Source organism: Somniosus microcephalus, chromosome 13 (genome assembly GCF_052327205.1).
Source record: "Somniosus microcephalus isolate GS21.2 chromosome 13, FLI_Smic_1.0, whole genome shotgun sequence".
NCBI classification, from domain to species: domain Eukaryota; kingdom Metazoa; phylum Chordata; class Chondrichthyes; order Squaliformes; family Somniosidae; genus Somniosus; species Somniosus microcephalus.
Window position 1 is genome coordinate 83082536 of NC_140999.1, and position 26148 is coordinate 83108683.

The following is a 26148-nucleotide window of genomic DNA, read 5'->3' on the forward strand; positions in this document are numbered from 1 at the left end:
ACACCAAAACATCCTGAACCCCTAAACACCAAAACACCCTGAACCCCAAACACCAAAACACCATGAACTCTAAACACTAAAACACCCTGAACCCCAAACATCAAAACTCTATGGACCTGAAAAGACCCTGATCCACCAAACACCCCTGAGCACCAATCACCAAAACAAACTGAACCCCAAACATCAAAACAGCATTGACCCTGAACATCATAACACCATGAACCCCAAACATTAAAACACCGTGAACCCCAAACATCAAAACACCATGAACCCGAAAAGACCCCGATCACCCAAACACCAAACACCCCAGAGCACCAAACACCCTGAACCCCAAACACCAAAACACCCTGAACCCCAAACACCAAAACACCCTGATCCCGGAAACAAAAAACACCCTGAACCCCAAACACCAAAACAACCTGAACCCTAAAACAGCATGAACCGTCAAACACCAAACACCCTGAACCTCAAAACACCCTGAATCCCAAACACCAAAAAACCCTGAACCTCAAAACACCAAAACACCCTGAACCCCAATCACCAAAACACCCTGAACCCCAAACATCAAAACAGCATTAACCCTGAACATCATAACACCATGAACCCCAAACATTAAAACACCGTGAACCCCAAACATCAAAACACCATGAACCCGAAAAGACCCCGATCCCCCAAACACCAAACACCCCAGAGCACCAAACACCATGAACCCCAAACACCAAAACACCTGAACCCCAAAACAGCATGAACCATCAAACACCAAACACCCTGAACCCCAAACACCAAAACACCGAGCCCCAAACACCAAAACACTCTGAACCTCAAACAGCAAAACACCCTGAGCCACAAACACCATGAACCCCAAACACCAAAACACCGTGAATCCCAAACACCAAACACCCGGAACCACACAAATCAAAACACCCTGCACCCCAAACACCAAAACCCCTTGAACCCCAAACACCAATACGCCCAGAACCCCAAACACCCTGCACCCCAAACACCAAAACACCCTGAACCCCAAAAACCAAAACACCCTGAACCCCAAACACCAAAACACCCTAAAACCCAAACACCAAAACAACCTGAAATCCAAACACCAAAACACCCTGAACCACAAACATCAAAACAGCATGAACCCTGAACATCAAAACACCATGAACCCCAAACACTAAAACACCCTGAACCCCAAACATCAAAACACCATGAACCCGAAAAGTCTCTGATCCCCCAAACACCAAACACCCCAGAGCACCAAACACCTGAACCCCAAAACACTGATCCCCAAACACCATAACACACTGAACCCCAAACAGCAAAACAACCTGAACCCCTAAACACCAAAACACCCTGAACCCCAAACAACAAAACACCCTGAACCCGGAAACACAAAAACACCCTGATCCCCAAACATCAAAAGACACTGAAACCCAAACACCAAAAAACCCTGAACCCCCAAACACCAAACAGCCCTGAAACCCAAACACCAAAACGCCCTGAACCCCTAAACAGCAAAACAACCTGAACCCCTAAACACCAAAACACCCTGAACCCCAAACAACAAAACACCCTGAACCCGGAAACACAAAAACACCCTGATCCCCAAACATCAAAAGACACTGAAACCCAAACACCAAAAAACCCTGAACCCCCAAACACCAAACAGCCCTGAAACCCAAACACCAAAACGCCCTGAACCCCTAAACACCAAAACACCCTGAACCCCTAAACACCAAAACACCATGAACTCTAAACACTAAAACACCCTGAACCCGGAAACACAAAAACACCCTGATCCCCAAACATCAAAAGACACTGAAACCCAAACACCAAAAAACCCTGAACCCCCAAACACCAAACAGCCCTGAAACCCAAACACCAAAACGCCCTGAACCCCTAAACACCAAAACACCCTGAACCCCTAAACACCAAAACACCATGAACTCTAAACACTAAAACACCCTGAACCCCAAACATCAAAACTCTATGGACCTGAAAAGACCCTGATCCACCAAACACCCTTGAGCACCAATCACCAAAACAAACTGAACCCCAAAACACCACAAACCCCAAACACCAAAACACCCAGAACCCCTAAACACCAAAACAACCTGAACCCCAAACACCAAAACACCCTGAACCCCAAACACCAAAATACCCTGAACCCCAGACACCAAAACAACCTGAACCACAAACACCCCAAACCCCAAACACCAAAACATCCTGAACCCCTAAACACCAAAACACCCTGAACCCCAAACACCAAAACACCATGAACTCTAAACACTAAAACACCCTGAACCCCAAACATCAAAACTCTATGGACCTGAAAAGACCCTGATCCACCAAACACCCCTGAGCACCAATCACCAAAACAAACTGAACCCCAAACATCAAAACAGCATTGACCCTGAACATCATAACACCATGAACCCCAAACATTAAAACACCGTGAACCCCAAACATCAAAACACCATGAACCCGAAAAGACCCCGATCACCCAAACACCAAACACCCCAGAGCACCAAACACCCTGAACCCCAAACACCAAAACACCCTGAACCCCAAACACCAAAACACCCTGATCCCGGAAACAAAAAACACCCTGAACCCCAAACACCAAAACAACCTGAACCCTAAAACAGCATGAACCGTCAAACACCAAACACCCTGAACCTCAAAACACCCTGAATCCCAAACACCAAAAAACCCTGAACCTCAAAACACCAAAACACCCTGAACCCCAATCACCAAAACACCCTGAACCCCAAACATCAAAACAGCATTAACCCTGAACATCATAACACCATGAACCCCAAACATTAAAACACCGTGAACCCCAAACATCAAAACACCATGAACCCGAAAAGACCCCGATCCCCCAAACACCAAACACCCCAGAGCACCAAACACCATGAACCCCAAACACCAAAACACCTGAACCCCAAAACAGCATGAACCATCAAACACCAAACACCCTGAACCCCAAACACCAAAACACCGAGCCCCAAACACCAAAACACTCTGAACCTCAAACAGCAAAACACCCTGAGCCACAAACACCATGAACCCCAAACACCAAAACACCGTGAATCCCAAACACCAAACACCCGGAACCACACAAATCAAAACACCCTGCACCCCAAACACCAAAACCCCTTGAACCCCAAACACCAATACGCCCAGAACCCCAAACACCCTGCACCCCAAACACCAAAACACCCTGAACCCCAAAAACCAAAACACCCTGAACCCCAAACACCAAAACACCCTAAAACCCAAACACCAAAACAACCTGAAATCCAAACACCAAAACACCCCGAACCCCAAACAACAAAACATCCTGAACCCAAAAAACCAAACACCCTGAACCCCAAACACCAAAACACCCTGAACGTCAAACACCAAAACACCTTGAACCCCAAACACCAAAACACCTTGAACCCCAAACATCAAAACACCCTGAACCCCAAACACCAAAACACCCTGAACGTCAAACACCAAAACACCCTGAACCTCAAAACACCAAAACACCCTGAACCCCAAACACCAAAACACCCTGAACCCCAAACATCAAAACAGCATGAAGCCTGAACATCAAAACAGCATGAACTCCAAACACTAAAACACCCTGAACCCCAAACAACTAAACACCATGAACCCGAAAAGACCCCGATCCCCCAAACACCAAACACCCCAGAGCACCAAACACCCTGAACCCCAAACACCAAAACACCCTGAACCCCAAACACCAAAACACCCTGAACCCCAAAGAACAAAACACCCTGAACCCGGAAACACAAAAACACCCTGAACCCCAAACACCAAAACACGCTGAAACCCAAACACCAAAACACCCTGAAACCCCAAACACCAAACAGCCCTGAACCCCAAACACCAAAACACCCTGAATCCCAAACACCAAAACACCCTGAACCACAAACATCAAAACAGCATGAACCCTGAACATCAAAACACCATGAACCCCAAACACTAAAACACCCTGAACCCCAAACATCAAAACACCATGAACCCGAAAAGTCTCTGATCCCCCAAACACCAAACACCCCAGAGCACCAAACACCTGAACCCCAAAACACTGATCCCCAAACACCATAACACACTGAACCCCAAACAGCAAAACGCCCTGAACCCGGAAACACAAAAACACCCTGATCCCCAAACATCAAAAGACACTGAAACCCAAACACCAAAAAACCCTGAACCCCCAAACACCAAACAGCCCTGAAACCCAAACACCAAAACGCCCTGAACCCCTAAACACCAAAACACCCTGAACCCCAAACACCAAAACACCATGAACTCTAAACACTAAAACACCCTGAACCCCAAACATCAAAACTCTATGGACCTGAAAAGACCCTGATCCACCAAACACCCCTGAGCACCAATCACCAAAACAAACTGAACCCCAAACATCAAAACAGCATTGACCCTGAACATCATAACACCATGAACCCCAAACATTAAAACACCGTGAACCCCAAACATCAAAACACCATGAACCCGAAAAGACCCCGATCACCCAAACACCAAACACCCCAGAGCACCAAACACCCTGAACCCCAAACACCAAAACACCCTGAACCCCAAACACCAAAACACCCTGATCCCGGAAACAAAAAACACCCTGAACCCCAAACACCAAAACAACCTGAACCCTAAAACAGCATGAACCGTCAAACACCAAACACCCTGAACCTCAAAACACCCTGAATCCCAAACACCAAAAAACCCTGAACCTCAAAACACCAAAACACCCTGAACCCCAATCACCAAAACACCCTGAACCCCAAACATCAAAACAGCATTAACCCTGAACATCATAACACCATGAACCCCAAACATTAAAACACCGTGAACCCCAAACATCAAAACACCATGAACCCGAAAAGACCCCGATCCCCCAAACACCAAACACCCCAGAGCACCAAACACCATGAACCCCAAACACCAAAACACCTGAACCCCAAAACAGCATGAACCATCAAACACCAAACACCCTGAACCCCAAACACCAAAACACCGAGCCCCAAACACCAAAACACTCTGAACCTCAAACAGCAAAACACCCTGAGCCACAAACACCATGAACCCCAAACACCAAAACACCGTGAATCCCAAACACCAAACACCCGGAACCACACAAATCAAAACACCCTGCACCCCAAACACCAAAACCCCTTGAACCCCAAACACCAATACGCCCAGAACCCCAAACACCCTGCACCCCAAACACCAAAACACCCTGAACCCCAAAAACCAAAACACCCTGAACCCCAAACACCAAAACACCCTAAAACCCAAACACCAAAACAACCTGAAATCCAAACACCAAAACACCCCGAACCCCAAACAACAAAACATCCTGAACCCAAAAAACCAAACACCCTGAACCCCAAACACCAAAACACCCTGAACGTCAAACACCAAAACACCTTGAACCCCAAACACCAAAACACCTTGAACCACAACACCAAAACACCCTGAACCTCAAAACACCAAAACACCCTGAACCCCAAACACCAAAACACCCTGAACCCCAAACATCAAAACAGCATGAAGCCTGAACATCAAAACAGCATGAACTCCAAACACTAAAACACCCTGAACCCCAAACAACTAAACACCATGAACCCGAAAAGACCCCGATCCCCCAAACACCAAACACCCCAGAGCACCAAACACCCTGAACCCCAAAGAACAAAACACCCTGAACCCGGAAACACAAAAACACCCTGAACCCCAAACACCAAAACACGCTGAAACCCAAACACCAAAACACCCTGAAACCCCAAACACCAAACAGCCCTGAACCCCAAACACCAAAACACCCTGAATCCCAAACACCAAAACACCCTGAACCACAAACATCAAAACAGCATGAACCCTGAACATCAAAACACCATGAACCCCAAACACTAAAACACCCTGAACCCCAAACATCAAAACACCATGAACCCGAAAAGTCTCTGATCCCCCAAACACCAAACACCCCAGAGCACCAAACACCTGAACCCCAAAACACTGATCCCCAAACACCATAACACACTGAACCCCAAACAGCAAAACAACCTGAACCCCTAAACACCAAAACACCCTGAACCCCAAACAACAAAACACCCTGAACCCGGAAACACAAAAACACCCTGATCCCCAAACATCAAAAGACACTGAAACCCAAACACCAAAAAACCCTGAACCCCCAAACACCAAACAGCCCTGAAACCCAAACACCAAAACGCCCTGAACCCCTAAACACCAAAACACCCTGAACCCCTAAACACCAAAACACCATGAACTCTAAACACTAAAACACCCTGAACCCCAAACATCAAAACTCTATGGACCTGAAAAGACCCTGATCCACCAAACACCCTTGAGCACCAATCACCAAAACAAACTGAACCCCAAAACACCACAAACCCCAAACACCAAAACACCCAGAACCCCTAAACACCAAAACAACCTGAACCCCAAACACCAAAACACCCTGAACCCCAAACACCAAAATACCCTGAACCCCAGACACCAAAATACCCTGAACCCCAGACACCAAAACAACCTGAACCACAAACACCCCAAACCCCAAACACCAAAACATCCTGAACCCCAAACACCAAAACACCCTAAACCCCTAAACACCAAAACACCCTGAGCCCCAAACACCAAAACACCCTGAACCCCAAACACCAAAATACCCTGAACCCCTAAACACCAAAACACCCTGAACCCCTAAACACCAAAACACCATGAACTCTAAACACTAAAACACCCTGAACCCCAAACATCAAAACTCTATGGACCTGAAAAGACCCTGATCCACCAAACACCCTTGAGCACCAATCACCAAAACAAACTGAACCCCAAAACACCACAAACCCCAAACACCAAAACACCCAGAACCCCTAAACACCAAAACAACCTGAACCCCAAACACCAAAACACCCTGAACCCCAAACACCAAAATACCCTGAACCCCAGACACCAAAATACCCTGAACCCCAGACACCAAAACAACCTGAACCACAAACACCCCAAACCCCAAACACCAAAACATCCTGAACCCCAAACACCAAAACACCCTAAACCCCCAAACACCAAAACACCCTGAACCCCAAACACCAAAATACCCTGAACCCCAGACACCAAAACAACCTGAACCACAAACACCCCAAACCCCAAACACCAAAACATCCTGAACCCCAAATACCAAAACACCCTGAACCCCAAACACCAAAACATCCTGAACTCCAAACAACAAAACACCCTGAACCCCAAAAACCAAATCACCCTGAAACATGAAACACAAAAATACCCTGAGCCCCAAACACCAAAACACCCTGAACCCATAAACACCAAAACACCCTGAACCCCAACCACAAAAACACCGAGCCCCAAACACCAAAACACTCTGAATCTCAAACAGCAAAACACCCTGAGCCACAAACACCAAAACACCATGAACCTCAAACACCAAAACACCCTGAATCCCAAACACCAAACACCCGGAACCGCACAAATCAAAACACCCTGCAGCCCAAACACCAAAACACCTTGAACCCCAAACACCAAAACACCTTGAACCCCAGAAACCAAAACACCCTGAACCCGGAAACACAAAAACACACTGAACCCCAAATACCAAAACACCCTGAAACCCAAACAACAAAACAGCCTGAAATCCAAACACCAAACACCACGAACCCCAAACAACAAAACATCCTGAACCCAAAAAACCAAACACCCTGCACCCCAAACACCAAAACACCTTGAACCCCAAACACCAAACCACCATGAACCCGAAAAGACCCCGATCCCCCAAACACCAAACACCCCAGAGCACCAAACACCATGAACCCCAAACACCAAAACACCTGAACCCCAAAACAGCATGAACCATCAAACACCAAACACCCTGAACCCCAAACACCAAAACACCGAGCCCCAAACACCAAAACACTCTGAACCTCAAACAGCAAAACACCCTGAGCCACAAACACCATGAACCCCAAACACCAAAACACCGTGAATCCCAAACACCAAACACCCGGAACCACACAAATCAAAACACCCTGCACCCCAAACACCAAAACCCCTTGAACCCCAAACACCAATACGCCCAGAACCCCAAACACCCTGCACCCCAAACACCAAAACACCCTGAACCCCAAAAACCAAAACACCCTGAACCCCAAACACCAAAACACCCTAAAACCCAAACACCAAAACAACCTGAAATCCAAACACCAAAACACCCCGAACCCCAAACAACAAAACATCCTGAACCCAAAAAACCAAACACCCTGAACCCCAAACACCAAAACACCCTGAACGTCAAACACCAAAACACCTTGAACCCCAAACACCAAAACACCTTGAACCCCAAACACCAAAACACCCTGAACCCCAAACACCAAAACACCCTGAACGTCAAACACCAAAACACCCTGAACCTCAAAACACCAAAACACCCTGAACCCCAAACACCAAAACACCCTGAACCCCAAACATCAAAACAGCATGAAGCCTGAACATCAAAACAGCATGAACTCCAAACACTAAAACACCCTGAACCCCAAACAACTAAACACCATGAACCCGAAAAGACCCCGATCCCCCAAACACCAAACACCCCAGAGCACCAAACACCCTGAACCCCAAACACCAAAACACCCTGAACCCCAAACACCAAAACACCCTGAACCCCAAAGAACAAAACACCCTGAACCCGGAAACACAAAAACACCCTGAACCCCAAACACCAAAACACGCTGAAACCCAAACACCAAAACACCCTGAAACCCCAAACACCAAACAGCCCTGAACCCCAAACACCAAAACACCCTGAATCCCAAACACCAAAACACCCTGAACCACAAACATCAAAACAGCATGAACCCTGAACATCAAAACACCATGAACCCCAAACACTAAAACACCCTGAACCCCAAACATCAAAACACCATGAACCCGAAAAGTCTCTGATCCCCCAAACACCAAACACCCCAGAGCACCAAACACCTGAACCCCAAAACACTGATCCCCAAACACCATAACACACTGAACCCCAAACAGCAAAACGCCCTGAACCCGGAAACACAAAAACACCCTGATCCCCAAACATCAAAAGACACTGAAACCCAAACACCAAAAAACCCTGAACCCCCAAACACCAAACAGCCCTGAAACCCAAACACCAAAACGCCCTGAACCCCTAAACACCAAAACACCCTGAACCCCAAACACCAAAACACCATGAACTCTAAACACTAAAACACCCTGAACCCCAAACATCAAAACTCTATGGACCTGAAAAGACCCTGATCCACCAAACACCCCTGAGCACCAATCACCAAAACAAACTGAACCCCAAACATCAAAACAGCATTGACCCTGAACATCATAACACCATGAACCCCAAACATTAAAACACCGTGAACCCCAAACATCAAAACACCATGAACCCGAAAAGACCCCGATCACCCAAACACCAAACACCCCAGAGCACCAAACACCCTGAACCCCAAACACCAAAACACCCTGAACCCCAAACACCAAAACACCCTGATCCCGGAAACAAAAAACACCCTGAACCCCAAACACCAAAACAACCTGAACCCTAAAACAGCATGAACCGTCAAACACCAAACACCCTGAACCTCAAAACACCCTGAATCCCAAACACCAAAAAACCCTGAACCTCAAAACACCAAAACACCCTGAACCCCAATCACCAAAACACCCTGAACCCCAAACATCAAAACAGCATTAACCCTGAACATCATAACACCATGAACCCCAAACATTAAAACACCGTGAACCCCAAACATCAAAACACCATGAACCCGAAAAGACCCCGATCCCCCAAACACCAAACACCCCAGAGCACCAAACACCATGAACCCCAAACACCAAAACACCTGAACCCCAAAACAGCATGAACCATCAAACACCAAACACCCTGAACCCCAAACACCAAAACACCGAGCCCCAAACACCAAAACACTCTGAACCTCAAACAGCAAAACACCCTGAGCCACAAACACCATGAACCCCAAACACCAAAACACCGTGAATCCCAAACACCAAACACCCGGAACCACACAAATCAAAACACCCTGCACCCCAAACACCAAAACCCCTTGAACCCCAAACACCAATACGCCCAGAACCCCAAACACCCTGCACCCCAAACACCAAAACACCCTGAACCCCAAAAACCAAAACACCCTGAACCCCAAACACCAAAACACCCTAAAACCCAAACACCAAAACAACCTGAAATCCAAACACCAAAACACCCCGAACCCCAAACAACAAAACATCCTGAACCCAAAAAACCAAACACCCTGAACCCCAAACACCAAAACACCCTGAACGTCAAACACCAAAACACCTTGAACCCCAAACACCAAAACACCTTGAACCACAACACCAAAACACCCTGAACCTCAAAACACCAAAACACCCTGAACCCCAAACACCAAAACACCCTGAACCCCAAACATCAAAACAGCATGAAGCCTGAACATCAAAACAGCATGAACTCCAAACACTAAAACACCCTGAACCCCAAACAACTAAACACCATGAACCCGAAAAGACCCCGATCCCCCAAACACCAAACACCCCAGAGCACCAAACACCCTGAACCCCAAAGAACAAAACACCCTGAACCCGGAAACACAAAAACACCCTGAACCCCAAACACCAAAACACGCTGAAACCCAAACACCAAAACACCCTGAAACCCCAAACACCAAACAGCCCTGAACCCCAAACACCAAAACACCCTGAATCCCAAACACCAAAACACCCTGAACCACAAACATCAAAACAGCATGAACCCTGAACATCAAAACACCATGAACCCCAAACACTAAAACACCCTGAACCCCAAACATCAAAACACCATGAACCCGAAAAGTCTCTGATCCCCCAAACACCAAACACCCCAGAGCACCAAACACCTGAACCCCAAAACACTGATCCCCAAACACCATAACACACTGAACCCCAAACAGCAAAACAACCTGAACCCCTAAACACCAAAACACCCTGAACCCCAAACAACAAAACACCCTGAACCCGGAAACACAAAAACACCCTGATCCCCAAACATCAAAAGACACTGAAACCCAAACACCAAAAAACCCTGAACCCCCAAACACCAAACAGCCCTGAAACCCAAACACCAAAACGCCCTGAACCCCTAAACACCAAAACACCCTGAACCCCTAAACACCAAAACACCATGAACTCTAAACACTAAAACACCCTGAACCCCAAACATCAAAACTCTATGGACCTGAAAAGACCCTGATCCACCAAACACCCTTGAGCACCAATCACCAAAACAAACTGAACCCCAAAACACCACAAACCCAAAACACCCAGAACCCCTAAACACCAAAACAACCTGAACCCCAAACACCAAAACACCCTGAACCCCAAACACCAAAATACCCTGAACCCCAGACACCAAAATACCCTGAACCCCAGACACCAAAACAACCTGAACCACAAACACCCCAAACACCAAAACATCCTGAACCCCAAACACCAAAACACCCTAAACCCCTAAACACCAAAACACCCTGAGCCCCAAACACCAAAACACCCTGAACCCCAAACACCAAAATACCCTGAACCCCAGACACCAAAACAACCTGAACCACAAACACCCCAAACCCCAAACACCAAAACATCCTGAACCCCAAATACCAAAACACCCTGAACCCCAAACACCAAAACATCCTGAACTCCAAACAACAAAACACCCTGAACCCCAAAAACCAAATCACCCTGAAACATGAAACACAAAAATACCCTGAGCCCCAAACACCAAAACACCCTGAACCCATAAACACCAAAACACCCTGAACCCCAACCACAAAAACACCGAGCCCCAAACACCAAAACACTCTGAATCTCAAACAGCAAAACACCCTGAGCCACAAACACCAAAACACCATGAACCTCAAACACCAAAACACCCTGAATCCCAAACACCAAACACCCGGAACCGCACAAATCAAAACACCCTGCAGCCCAAACACCAAAACACCTTGAACCCCAAACACCAAAACACCTTGAACCCCAGAAACCAAAACACCCTGAACCCGGAAACACAAAAACACACTGAACCCCAAATACCAAAACACCCTGAAACCCAAACAACAAAACAGCCTGAAATCCAAACACCAAACACCACGAACCCCAAACAACAAAACATCCTGAACCCAAAAAACCAAACACCCTGCACCCCAAACACCAAAACACCTTGAACCCCAAACACCAAACCACCATGAACCCGAAAAGACCCCGATCCCCCAAACACCAAACACCCCAGAGCACCAAACACCATGAACCCCAAACACCAAAACACCTGAACCCCAAAACAGCATGAACCATCAAACACCAAACACCCTGAACCCCAAACACCAAAACACCGAGCCCCAAACACCAAAACACTCTGAACCTCAAACAGCAAAACACCCTGAGCCACAAACACCATGAACCCCAAACACCAAAACACCGTGAATCCCAAACACCAAACACCCGGAACCACACAAATCAAAACACCCTGCACCCCAAACACCAAAACACCTTGAACCCCAAACACCAATACGCCCAGAACCCCAAACACCCTGCACCACAAACACCAAAACACCCTGAACCCCAAAAACCAAAACACCCTGAACCCCAAACACCAAAACACCCTAAAACACAAACACCAAAACAACCTGAAATCCAAACATCAAAACACCCCGAACCCCAAACAACAAAACATCCTGAACCCAAAAAACCAAACACCCTGAACCCCAAACACCAAAACACCCTGAACGTCAAACACCAAAACACCTTGAACCCCAAACACCAAAACAACTTGAACCCCAACACCAAAACACCCTGAACCTCAAAACACCAAAACACCCTGAACCCCAAACACCAAAACACCCTGAACCCCAAACATCAAAACAGCATGAAGCCTGAACATCAAAACAGCATGAACGCCAAACACTAAAACACTCTGAACCCCAAACAACTAAACACCATGAACCCGAAAAGACCCCGATCCCCCAAACACCAAACACCCCAGAGCACCAAACACCCTGAACCCCAAACACCAAAACACCCTGAACCCCAAACACCAAAACACCCTGAACCCCAAAGAACAAAACACCCTGAACCCGGAAACATAAAAACACCCTGAACCCCAAACACCAAAACACGCTGAAACCCAAACACCAAAACACCCTGAAACCCCAAACACCAAACAGCCCTGAACCCCAAACACCAAAACACCCTGAAACACAAACACCAAAACACCCTGAAATCCAAGCAGCAAAACACCCCGAACCCCAAGCAACAAAACATCCTGAACCCAAAAAACCAAACACCCTGAACCCCAAACACCAAAACACAATGAACACCAAACACCAAAACACCATGAACACAAGCACCAAAACACCCTGAACCCCAAACATCAAAACACCCTGAATCCCAAACACCCAGAACCTCAAAAATCAAAACACCCTGCACCCCAAACAACAAAACACCCTGAACGTCAAAACACCCTGCACCCCAAACAACAAAACATCCTGAACCACCAAAACAAAACATCCTGAACCCCCAAAACCAATACATCCTGAACCCCCAAAATCAAAACACCCTGAACCCCAAACACCAAAACAACCTGAATTCCAAAACAGCATGAACCGTCAAACACCAAACACCCTGAACCTCAAAACACCCTGAATCCCAAACACCAAAACACCCTGAATCCCAAAAACCAAAACACCCTGAACCCCAAACATCAAAACACCATGAACCCGAAAAGTCTCTGATCCCCCAAACACCTAACACCCCAGAGCACCAAACACCTGAACCCCAAAACACTGATCCCCAAACACCATAACACACTGAACCCCAAACAGCAAAACAACCTGAACCCCTAAACACCAAAACACCCTGCACCCCAAACACCAAAACACCCTGAACCCCAAAAACCAAAACACCCTGAACCCCAAACACCAAAACACCCTAAAACACAAACACCAAAACAACCTGAAATCCAAACATCAAAACACCCCGAACCCCAAACAACAAAACATCCTGAACCCCAAACATCAAAACAGCATGAAGCCTGAACATCAAAACAGCATGAACTCCAAACACTAAAACACTCTGAACCCCAAACAACTAAACACCATGAACCCGAAAAGACCCCGATCCCCCAAACACCAAACACCCCAGAGCACCAAACACCCTGAACCCCAAACACCAAAACACCCTGAACCCCAAACACCAAAACACCCTGAACCCCAAAGAACAAAACACCCTGAACCCGGAAACATAAAAACACCCTGAACCCCAAACACCAAAACACGCTGAAACCCAAACACCAAAACACCCTGAAACCCCAAACACCAAACAGCCCTGAACCCCAAACACCAAAACACCCTGAAACACAAACACCAAAACACCCTGAAATCCAAGCAGCAAAACACCCCGAACCCCAAGCAACAAAACATCCTGAACCCAAAAAACCAAACACCCTGAACCCCAAACACCAAAACACAATGAACACCAAACACCAAAACACCATGAACACAAGCACCAAAACACCCTGAACCCCAAACATCAAAACACCCTGAATCCCAAACACCCAGAACCTCAAAAATCAAAACACCCTGCACCCCAAACAACAAAACACCCTGAACGTCAAAACACCCTGCACCCCAAACAACAAAACATCCTGAACCACCAAAACAAAACATCCTGAACCCCCAAAACCAATACATCCTGAACCCCCAAAATCAAAACACCCTGAACCCCAAACACCAAAACAACCTGAATTCCAAAACAGCATGAACCGTCAAACACCAAACACCCTGAACCTCAAAACACCCTGAATCCCAAACACCAAAACACCCTGAATCCCAAAAACCAAAACACCCTGAACCACAAACATCAAAACAGCATGAACCCTGAACATCAAAACACCATGAACCCCAAACACTAAAACACCCTGAACCCCAAGCATCAAAACACCATGAACCCGAAAAGTCTCTGATCCCCCAAACACCAAACACCCCAGAGCACCAAACACCTGAACCCCAAAACACTGATCCCCAAACACCATAACACACTGAACCCCAAACAGCAAAACAACCTGAACCCCTAAACACCAAAACACCCTGCACCCCAAACACCAAAACACCCTGAACCCCAAAAACCAAAACACCCTGAACCCCAAACACCAAAACACCCTAAAACACAAACACCAAAACAACCTGAAATCCAAACATCAAAACACCCCGAACCCCAAACAACAAAACATCCTGAACCCAAAAAACCAAACACCCTGAACCCCAAACACCAAAACACCCTGAACGTCAAACACCAAAACACCCTGAACCCCAAACATCAAAACAGCATGAAGCCTGAACATCAAAACAGCATGAACGCCAAACACTAAAACACCCTGAACCCCAAACACCCAGAACCTCAAAAATCAAAACACCCTGCACCCCAAACAACAAAACACCCTGAACGTCAAAACACCCTGCACCCCAAACAACAAAACATCCTGAACCACCAAAACAAAACATCCTGAACCCCCAAAACCAATACATCCTGAACCCCCAAAATCAAAACACCCTGAACCCCAAACACCAAAACACCCTGAATCCCAAAAACCAAAACACCCTGAACCACAAACATCAAAACAGCATGAACCCTGAACATCAAAACACCATGAACCCCAAACACTAAAACACCCTGAACCCCAAACATCAAAACACCATGAACCCGAAAAGTCTCTGATCCCCCAAACACCAAACACCCCAGAGCACCAAACACCTGAACCCCAAAACACTGATCCCCAAACACCATAACACACTGAACCCCAAACAGCAAAACAACCTGAACCCCTAAACACCAAAACACCCTGCACCCCAAACACCAAAACACCCTAAAACACAAACACCAAAACAACCTGAAATCCAAACATCAAAACACCCCGAACCCCAAACAACAAAACATCCTGAACCCAAAAAACCAAACACCCTGAACCCCAAACACCAAAACACCCTGAACCCCAAACACCAAAACACCCTGAACCCCAAACATCAAAACAGCATGAAGCCTGAACATCAAAACAGCATGAACTCCAAACACTAAAACACCCTGAACCCCAAAGAACAAAACACCCTGAACCCGGAAACACAAAAACACCCTGAACCCCAAACACCAAAACACGCTGAAACCCAAACACCAAACACCCTGAAACCCCAAACACCAAAACACCCTGAAACCCCAAACACCAAAACACCCTAAAACACAAACACCAAAACAACCTGAAATCCAAACATCAAAACACCCCGAACCCCAAACAACAAAACATCCTGAACCCCAAACACCAAAACACCCTGAACCCCAAACATCAAAACAGCATGAAGCCTGAACATCAAAACACCATGAACTCCAAACAACTAAACACCATGAACCCGAAAAGACCCTGATCCCCCAAACACCAAACACCCCAGAGCACCAAACACCCTGAACCCCAAACACCAAAACACCCTGAACCCCAAGGAACAAAACACCCTGAACCCGGAAACACAAAAACACCCTGAACCCCAAACACCAAAACACGCTGAACCACAAACACCCCAAACCCCAAACACCAAAACATCCTGAACCCCAAATACCAAAACACCCTGAACCCCAAACACCAAAACATTCTGAACTCCAAACAACAAAACACCCTGAACCCCAAAAACCAAATCACCCTGAAACATGAAACACAAAAATATCCTGAGACCCAAACACCAAAACACCCTGAACCCCGAAACACCAAACAGCCCTGAACCCCAAACACCAAAACACTCTGAACCCCCAAACACGAAACAGCCCTGAACACCAAACACCAAAACACCCTGAAACCCAAACACCAAAACACCCTGAAACCCAAACCCCAAGCAACAAAACAGCCTGAACCCCAAACACCAAAACACCCTGAACCACCAAACAGCAAGAACCGTCAAACACCAAAAGACCCTGAACCCCAAAGACCAAACAGCCCTGAATCCCAAACACCAAAACACCCTGACCCCATAAACACCAAAACACCCTGAACCCCAACCACAAAAACACCGAGCCCCAAACACCAAAACACTCTGAATCTCAAACAGCAAAACACCCTGAGCCACAAACACCAAAACACCATGAACCCAAAACACCCTGAAACACAAACACCAAAACACCCTGAAATCCCAAACACCAAACAGCCCTGAACCCCAAACACCAAAACACCCTGAAACACAAACACCAAAACACCCTGAAATCCAAGCAGCAAAACACCCCGAACCCCAAGCAACAAAACATCCTGAACCCAAAAAACCAAACACCCTGAACCCCAAACACCAAAACACAATGAACACCAAACACCAAAACACCATGAACACAAGCACCAAAACACCCTGAACCCCAAACATCAAAACACCATGAACTCTAACACCAAAACACCCTGAATCCCAAACACCCAGAACCTCAAAAATCAAAACACCCTGCACCCCAAACAACAAAACACCCTGAACGTCAAAACACCCTGCACCCCAAACAACAAAACATCCTGAACCCCCAAAATCAAAACACCCTGAACCCCAAACACCAAAACAACCTGAATTCCAAAACAGCATGAACCGTCAAACACCAAACACCCTGAACCTCAAAACACCCTGAATCCCAAACACCAAAACACCCTGAATCCCAAAAACCAAAACACCCTGAACCACAAACATCAAAACAGCATGAACCCTGAACATCAAAACACCATGAACCCCAAACACTAAAACACCCTGAACCCCAAACATCAAAACACCATGAACCCGAAAAGTCTCTGATCCCCCAAACACCAAACACCCCAGAGCACCAAACACCTGAACCCCAAAACACTGATCCCCAAACACCATAACACACTGAACCCCAAACAGCAAAACAACCTGAACCCCTAAACACCAAAACACCCTGCACCCCAAACACCAAAACACCCTGAACCCCAAACACCAAACACCCTGAAACCCCAAACACCAAAACACCCTAAAACACAAACACCAAAACAACCTGAAATCCAAACATCAAAACACCCCGAACCCCAAACAACAAAACATCCTGAACCCCAAACACCAAAACACCCTGAACCCCAAACATCAAAACAGCATGAAGCCTGAACATCAAAACACCATGAACTCCAAACACTAAAACACCCTGAACCCCAAACAACTAAACACCATGAACCCGAAAAGACCCTGATCCCCCAAACACCAAACACCCCAGAGCACCAAACACCCTGAACCCCAAACACCAAAACACCCTGAACCCCAAGGAACAAAACACCCTGAACCCGGAAACACAAAAACACCCTGAACCCCAAACACCAAAACACGCTGAAACCCAAACACCAAAACACCCTGAAACCCCAAACACCAAACAGCCCTGAACCCCAAACACCAAAACACCCTGAAATCCAAGCAGCAAAACACCCCGAACCCCAAGCAACAAAACATCCTGAACCCAAAAAACCAAACACCCTGAACCTCAAAACACCCTGAATCCCAAACACCAAAACACCCTGAATCCCAAACACCAAAACACCCTGAACCACAAACATCAAAACAGCATGAACCCTGAACATCAAAACACCATGAACCCCAAACACTAAAACACCCTGAACCCCAAACATCAAAACACCATGAACCCGAAAAGTCTCTGATCCCCCAAACACCAAACACCCCAGAGCACCAAACACCTGAACCCCAAAACACTGATCTCCAAACACCATAACACACTGAACCCCAAACAGCAAAACAACCTGAACCCCTAAACACCAAAACACCCTGAACCCCAAACACCAAAACACCCTAAACCCCTAAACACCAAAACACCCTGAGCCCCAAACACCAAAACACCCTGAACCCCAAACACCAAAACAACCTGAACCCCAGACACCAAAACAACCTGAACCACAAACACCCCAAACCCCAAACACCAAAACATCCTGAACCCCAAATACCAAAACACCCTGAACCCCAAACACCAAAACATTCTGAACTCCAAACAACAAAACACCCTGAACCCCAAAAACCAAATCACCCTGAAACATGAAACACAAAAATATCCTGAGACCCAAACACCAAAACACCCTGAACCCCGAAACACCAAACAGCCCTGAACCCCAAACACCAAAACACTCTGAACCCCCAAACACGAAACAGCCCTGAACACCAAACACCAAAACACCCTGAAACCCAAACACCAAAACACCCTGAAACCCAAACCCCAAGCAACAAAACAGCCTGAACCCCAAACACCAAAACACCCTGAACCACCAAACAGCAAGAACCGTCAAACACCAAAAGACCCTGAACCCCAAAGACCAAACAGCCCTGAATCCCAAACACCAAAACACCCTGAACCCATAAACACCAAAACACCCTGAACCCCAACCACAAAAACACCGAGCCCCAAACACCAAAACACTCTGAATCTCAAACAGCAAAACACCCTGAGCCACAAACACCAAAACACCATGAACCTCAAACACCAAAACACCCTGAAATCCAAGCAGCAAAACACCCCGAACCCCAAGCAACAAAACATCCTGAACCCAAAAAACCAAACACCCTGAACCCCAAACACCAAAACACAATGAACACCAAACACCAAAACACCATGAACACAAGCACCAAAACACCCTGAACCCCAAACATCAAAACACCATGAACTCTAACACCAAAACACCCTGAATCCCAAACACCCAGAACCTCAAAAATCAAAACACCCTGCACCCCAAACAACAAAACACCCTGAACGTCAAAACACCCTGCACCCCAAACAACAAAACATCCTGAACCACCAAAACAAAACATCCTGAACCCCCAAAACCAATACATCCTGAACCCCCAAAACCAAAACACCCTGAACCCCAAACACCAAAACAACCTGAATTCCAAAACAGCATGAACTGTCAAACACCAAACACCCTGAACCTCAAAACACCCTGAATCCCAAACACCAAAACACCCTGAATCCCAAACACCAAAACACCCTGAACCACAAACATCAAAACAGCATGAACCCTGAACATCAAAACACCATGAACCGCAAACACTAAAACACCCTGAACCCCAAACATCAAAACACCATGAACCCGAAAAGTCTCTGATCCCCCAAACACCAAACACCCCAGAGCAGCAAACACCTGAACCCCAAAACACTGATCTCCAAACACCATAACACACTGAACCCCAAACAGCAAAACAACCTGAACCCCTAAACACCAAAACACCCTGAACCCCAAACACCAAAACACCCTAAACCCCTAAACACCAAAACACCCTGAGCCCCAAACACCAAAACACCCTGAACCCCAAACACCAAAACAACCTGAACCCCAGACACCAAAACAACCTGAACCACAAACACCCCAAACCCCAAACACCAAAACATCCTGAACCCCAAATACCAAAACACCCTGAACCCCAAACACCAAAACATTCTGAACTCCAAACAACAAAACACCCTGAACCCCAAAAACCAAATCACCCTGAAACATGAAACACAAAAATATCCTGAGCCCCAAACACCAAAACACCCTGAACCCCGAAACACCAAACAGTCCTGAACCCCAAACACCAAAACACTCTGAACCCCCAAACACGAAACAGCCCTGAACACCAAACACCAAAACACCCTGAAACCCAAACACCAAAACACCCTGAAACCCAAACCCCAAGCAACAAAACAGCCTGAACCCCAAACACCAAAACACCCTGAACCACCAAACAGCAAGAACCGTCAAACACCAAAAGACCCTGAACCCCAAAGACCAAACAGCCCTGAATCCCAAACACCAAAACACCCTGAACCCATAAACACCAAAACACCCTGAACCCCAACCACAAAAACACCGAGCCCCAAACACCAAAACACTCTGAATCTCAAACAGCAAAACACCCTGAGCCACAAACACCAAAACACCATGAACCTCAAACACCAAAACACCCTGAAATCCAAGCAGCAAAACACCCCGAACCCCAAGCAACAAAACATCCTGAACCCAAAAAACCAAACACCCTGAACCCCAAACACCAAAACACAATGAACACCAAACACCAAAACACCATGAACACAAGCACCAAAACACCCTGAACCCCAAACATCAAAACACCATGAACTCTAACACCAAAACACCCTGAATCCCAAACACCCAGAACCTCAAAAATCAAAACACCCTGCACCCCAAACAACAAAACACCCTGAACGTCAAAACACCCTGCACCCCAAACAACAAAACATCCTGAACCACCAAAACAAAACATCCTGAACCCCCAAAACCAATACATCCTGAACCCCCAAAACCAAAACACCCTGAACCCCAAACACCAAAACAACCTGAATTCCAAAACAGCATGAACTGTCAAACACCAAACACCCTGAACCTCAAAACACCCTGAATCCCAAACACCAAAACACCCTGAATCCCAAACACCAAAACACCCTGAACCACAAACATCAAAACAGCATGAACCCTGAACATCAAAACACCATGAACCGCAAACACTAAAACACCCTGAACCCCAAACATCAAAACACCATGAACCCGAAAAGTCTCTGATCCCCCAAACACCAAACACCCCAGAGCAGCAAACACCTGAACCCCAAAACACTGATCTCCAAACACCATAACACACTGAACCCCAAACAGCAAAACAACCTGAACCCCTAAACACCAAAACACCCTGAACCCCAAACACCAAAACACCCTAAACCCCTAAACACCAAAACACCCTGAGCCCCAAACACCAAAACACCCTGAACCCCAAACACCAAAACAACCTGAACCCCAGACACCAAAACAACCTGAACCACAAACACCCCAAACCCCAAACACCAAAACATCCTGAACCCCAAATACCAAAACACCCTGAACCCCAAACACCAAAACATTCTGAACTCCAAACAACAAAACACCCTGAACCCCAAAAACCAAATCACCCTGAAACATGAAACACAAAAATATCCTGAGCCCCAAACACCAAAACACCCTGAACCCCGAAACACCAAACAGTCCTGAACCCCAAACACCAAAACACTCTGAACCCCCAAACACGAAACAGCCCTGAACACCAAACACCAAAACACCCTGAAACCCAAACACCAAAACACCCTGAAACCCAAACCCCAAGCAACAAAACAGCCTGAACCCCAAACACCAAAACACCCTGAACCACCAAACAGCAAGAACCGTCAAACACCAAAAGACCCTGAACCCCAAACACCAAACAGCCCTGAATCCCAAACACCAAAACACCCTGAACCCATAAACACCAAAACACCCTGAACCCCAACCACAAAAACACCGAGCCCCAAACACCAAAACACTCTGAATCTCAAACAGCAAAACACCCTGAGCCACAAACACCAAAACACCATGAACCTCAAACACCAAAACACCCTGAAACACAAACACCAAAACACCCTGAAATCCAAGCAGCAAAACACCCCGAACCCCAAGCAACAAAACATCCTGAACCCAAAAAACCAAACACCCTGAACCCCAAACACCATAACACACTGAACCCCAAACACCAAAACACCCTAAACCCCTAAACACCAAAACACCCTGAGCCCAAAACACCCTGAACCCCAAACACCAAAACAACCTGAACCCCAGAAACCAAAACAACCTGAACCACAAACACCCCAAACCCCAAACACCAAAACATCCTGAACACCAAATACCAAAACACCCTGAACCCCAAACACCAAAACATTCTGAACTCCAAACAACAAAACACCCTGAACCCCAAAAACCAAATCACCCTGAAACATGAAACACAAAAATACCCTGAGCCCCAAACACCAAAACACCCTGAACCCCCAAACACGAAACACCCTGAACCACCAAACAGCAAGAACCGTCAAACACCAAAAGACCCTGAACCCCAAAGACCAAACAGCCCTGAATCCCAAACACCAAAACACCCTGAACCCATAAACACCAAAACACCCTGAACCCCAACCACAAAAACACCGAGCCCCAAACACCAAAACACTCTGAATCTCAAACAGCAAAACACCCTGAGCCACAAACACCAAAACACCATGAACCTCAAACACCAAAACACCCTGAATCCCAAACACCAAACACCCGGAACCGCACAAATCAAAACACCCTGCAGCCCAAACACCAAAACACCTTGAACCCCAAACACCAAAACACCTTGAACCCCAAACACCAATACACCCTGAAACCCAAACACCAAAACAGCCTGAAATCCAAACACCAAACACCCCGAACCCCAAACAACAAAACATCCTGAACCCAAAAAACCAAACACCCTGCACCCCAAACATCAAAACACCTTCAACCCCAAACACCAAACCACCTTGAACCCCAAACACCAAAACACCCTGAACCCCCCAAACACCAAAACACCCTGAACCCCAAACACCAAAACAACCTGAACCCTAAAACAGCATGAACCGTCAAACACCAAACACCCTGAACCTCAAAACACCCTGAATCCCAAACACCAAAAAACCCTGAACCTCAAAACACCAAAACACCCTGAACCCCAATCACCAAAACACCCTGAACCCCAAACATCAAAACAGCATTGACCCTGAACATCATAACACCATGAACCCCAAACATTAAAACACCGTGAACCCCAAACATCAAAACACCATGAACCCGAAAAGACCCCAATCCCCCAAACACCAAACACCCCAGAGCACCAAACACCCTGAACCCCAAACACCCTGAACCCCAAACACCAAAACACCCTGATCCCGGAAACACAAAAACACCCTGAACCCCAAACACCAAAACACCCTGAAACCCAAACACCAAAACACACTGAAACCCCAAACACCAAACAGCCCTGAACCCCAAACACCAAAACACCCTGAAACACAAACATCAAAACACCCTGAAATCCAAACAGCAAAACACCCCGAACCCCAAGCAACAAAACATCCTGAACCCAAAAAACCAAACACCCTGAACCCCAAAGACCAAAACACCCTGAATCCCAAACACCAAAACATCCAGAACCTCAAAAATCAAAACACCCTGCACCCCAAACATCAAAACACCCTGAATGTCAAACACTAAAACACCCTGAACCCCCAAAACCAAAACACCCTGAACCCCAAACACCAAAACACCCTGAAACCCAAACACCCTGAACCCCAAACACCAAAACAACCTGAATTCCAAAACAGCATGAACCATCAAACACTAAACACCCTGAACCTCAAAACACCCTGAATCCCAAACATCAAAACTCTATGGACCTGAAAAGACCCTGATCCACCAAACACCCCTGAGCACCAATCACCAAAACAAACTGAACCCCAAAACACCACAAACCCCAAAGACCAAAACACCCAGAACCCCTAAACAACAAAACAACCTGAACCCCAAACATCAAAACACCGAGCCCCAAACACCAAAACACCCTGAACCCCAGACACCAAAACAACCTGAACCACAAACACCCCTAACCCCAAACACCAAAACATCCTGAACCCCAAATACCAAAACACCCTGAACCCCAAACACCAAACACCCTGCACCCCAAACACCAAAACACCTTGAACCCCAAACACCAAACCACCTTGAACCCCAAACACCAAAACACCCTGAACCATAAAACAGCATGAACCGTCAAACACCAAACACCCTGAACCTCAAAACACCCTGAATCCCAAACACCAAAATACCCTGAACCTCAAAACACCAAAACACCCTGAACCCCAATCACCAAAACACCCTGAACCCCAAACATCAAAACATCATTAACCCTGAACATCATAACATCATGAACCCCAAACATTAAAACACCGTGAACCCCAAACATCAAAACACCATGAACCCGAAAAGACCCCGATCCCCCAAACACCAAACACCCCAGAGCACCAAACACCCTGAACCCCAAACACCAAAACACCCTGAACCCCAAACACCAAAACACCCTGAGCCCAAAACACCATGAACACCAAACACCAAAACACCCTGAAACCCAAACACACTGAAACCCCAAACACCAAACAGCCCTGAACCCCAAACACCAAAACATCCTGAAACCCAAACACCAAAACACCCTGAAATCCAAACACCAAAACACCCCGAACCCCAAGCAAAAAAACATCCTGAAACCAAAAAACCAAACACCCTGAACCCCAAACATCAAAACACACTGAACACCAAACACCAAAACACCATGAACACAAACACCAAAACACCCTGAACCCCAAACATCAAAACAACATGAACTCTAACACGAAAACACCCTGAATTCCAAACACCAAAACACCCAGAACCTCAAAAATCAAAACACCCTGCACCCCAAACATCAAAACAGCCTGAACCCCCCAAACACCCTGAACCCCAAACACCAAAACACCTGAACCCCAAAACAGCATGAACCATCAAACACCAAACACCCTGAACCCCAAACACCAAAACACCGAGCCCCAAACACCAAAACACTCTGAACCTCAAACAGCAAAACACCCTGAGCCACAAACACCATGAACCCCAAACACCAAAACACCGTGAATCCCAAACACCAAACACCCGGAACCACACAAATCAAAACACCCTGCACCCCAAACACCAAAACACCTTGAACCCCAAACACCAATACGCCCAGAACCCCAAACACCCTGCACCCCAAACACCAAAACACCCTGAACCCCAAAAACCAAAACACCCTGAACCCCAAACACCAAAACACCCTAAAACCCAAACACCAAAACAACCTGAAATCCAAACACCAAAACACCCCGAACCCCAAACAACAAAACATCCTGAACCCAAAAAACCAAACACCCTGAACCCCAAACACCAAAACACCCTGAACGTCAAACACCAAAACACCTTGAACCCCAAACACCAAAACACCTTGAACCCCAACACCAAAGCACCCTGAACCCCAAACACCAAAACACCCTGAACCCCCCAAACACCAAAACACCCTGAACCTCAAACACCAAAACAACCTGAACTCTAAAACAGCATGAACCGTCAAACACCAAACACCC

General features: G+C 46.6%; 1 protein-coding gene across 5 annotated transcripts in view; it reads left to right on the plus strand.

Moving 5' to 3' along the window:
• LOC147108451 (calcium and integrin-binding family member 3-like) overlaps nucleotides 1–26148 on the plus strand; it is a 690292-nt gene that overhangs the window by 605522 nt on the left and 58622 nt on the right. The window lies entirely within an intron of this gene.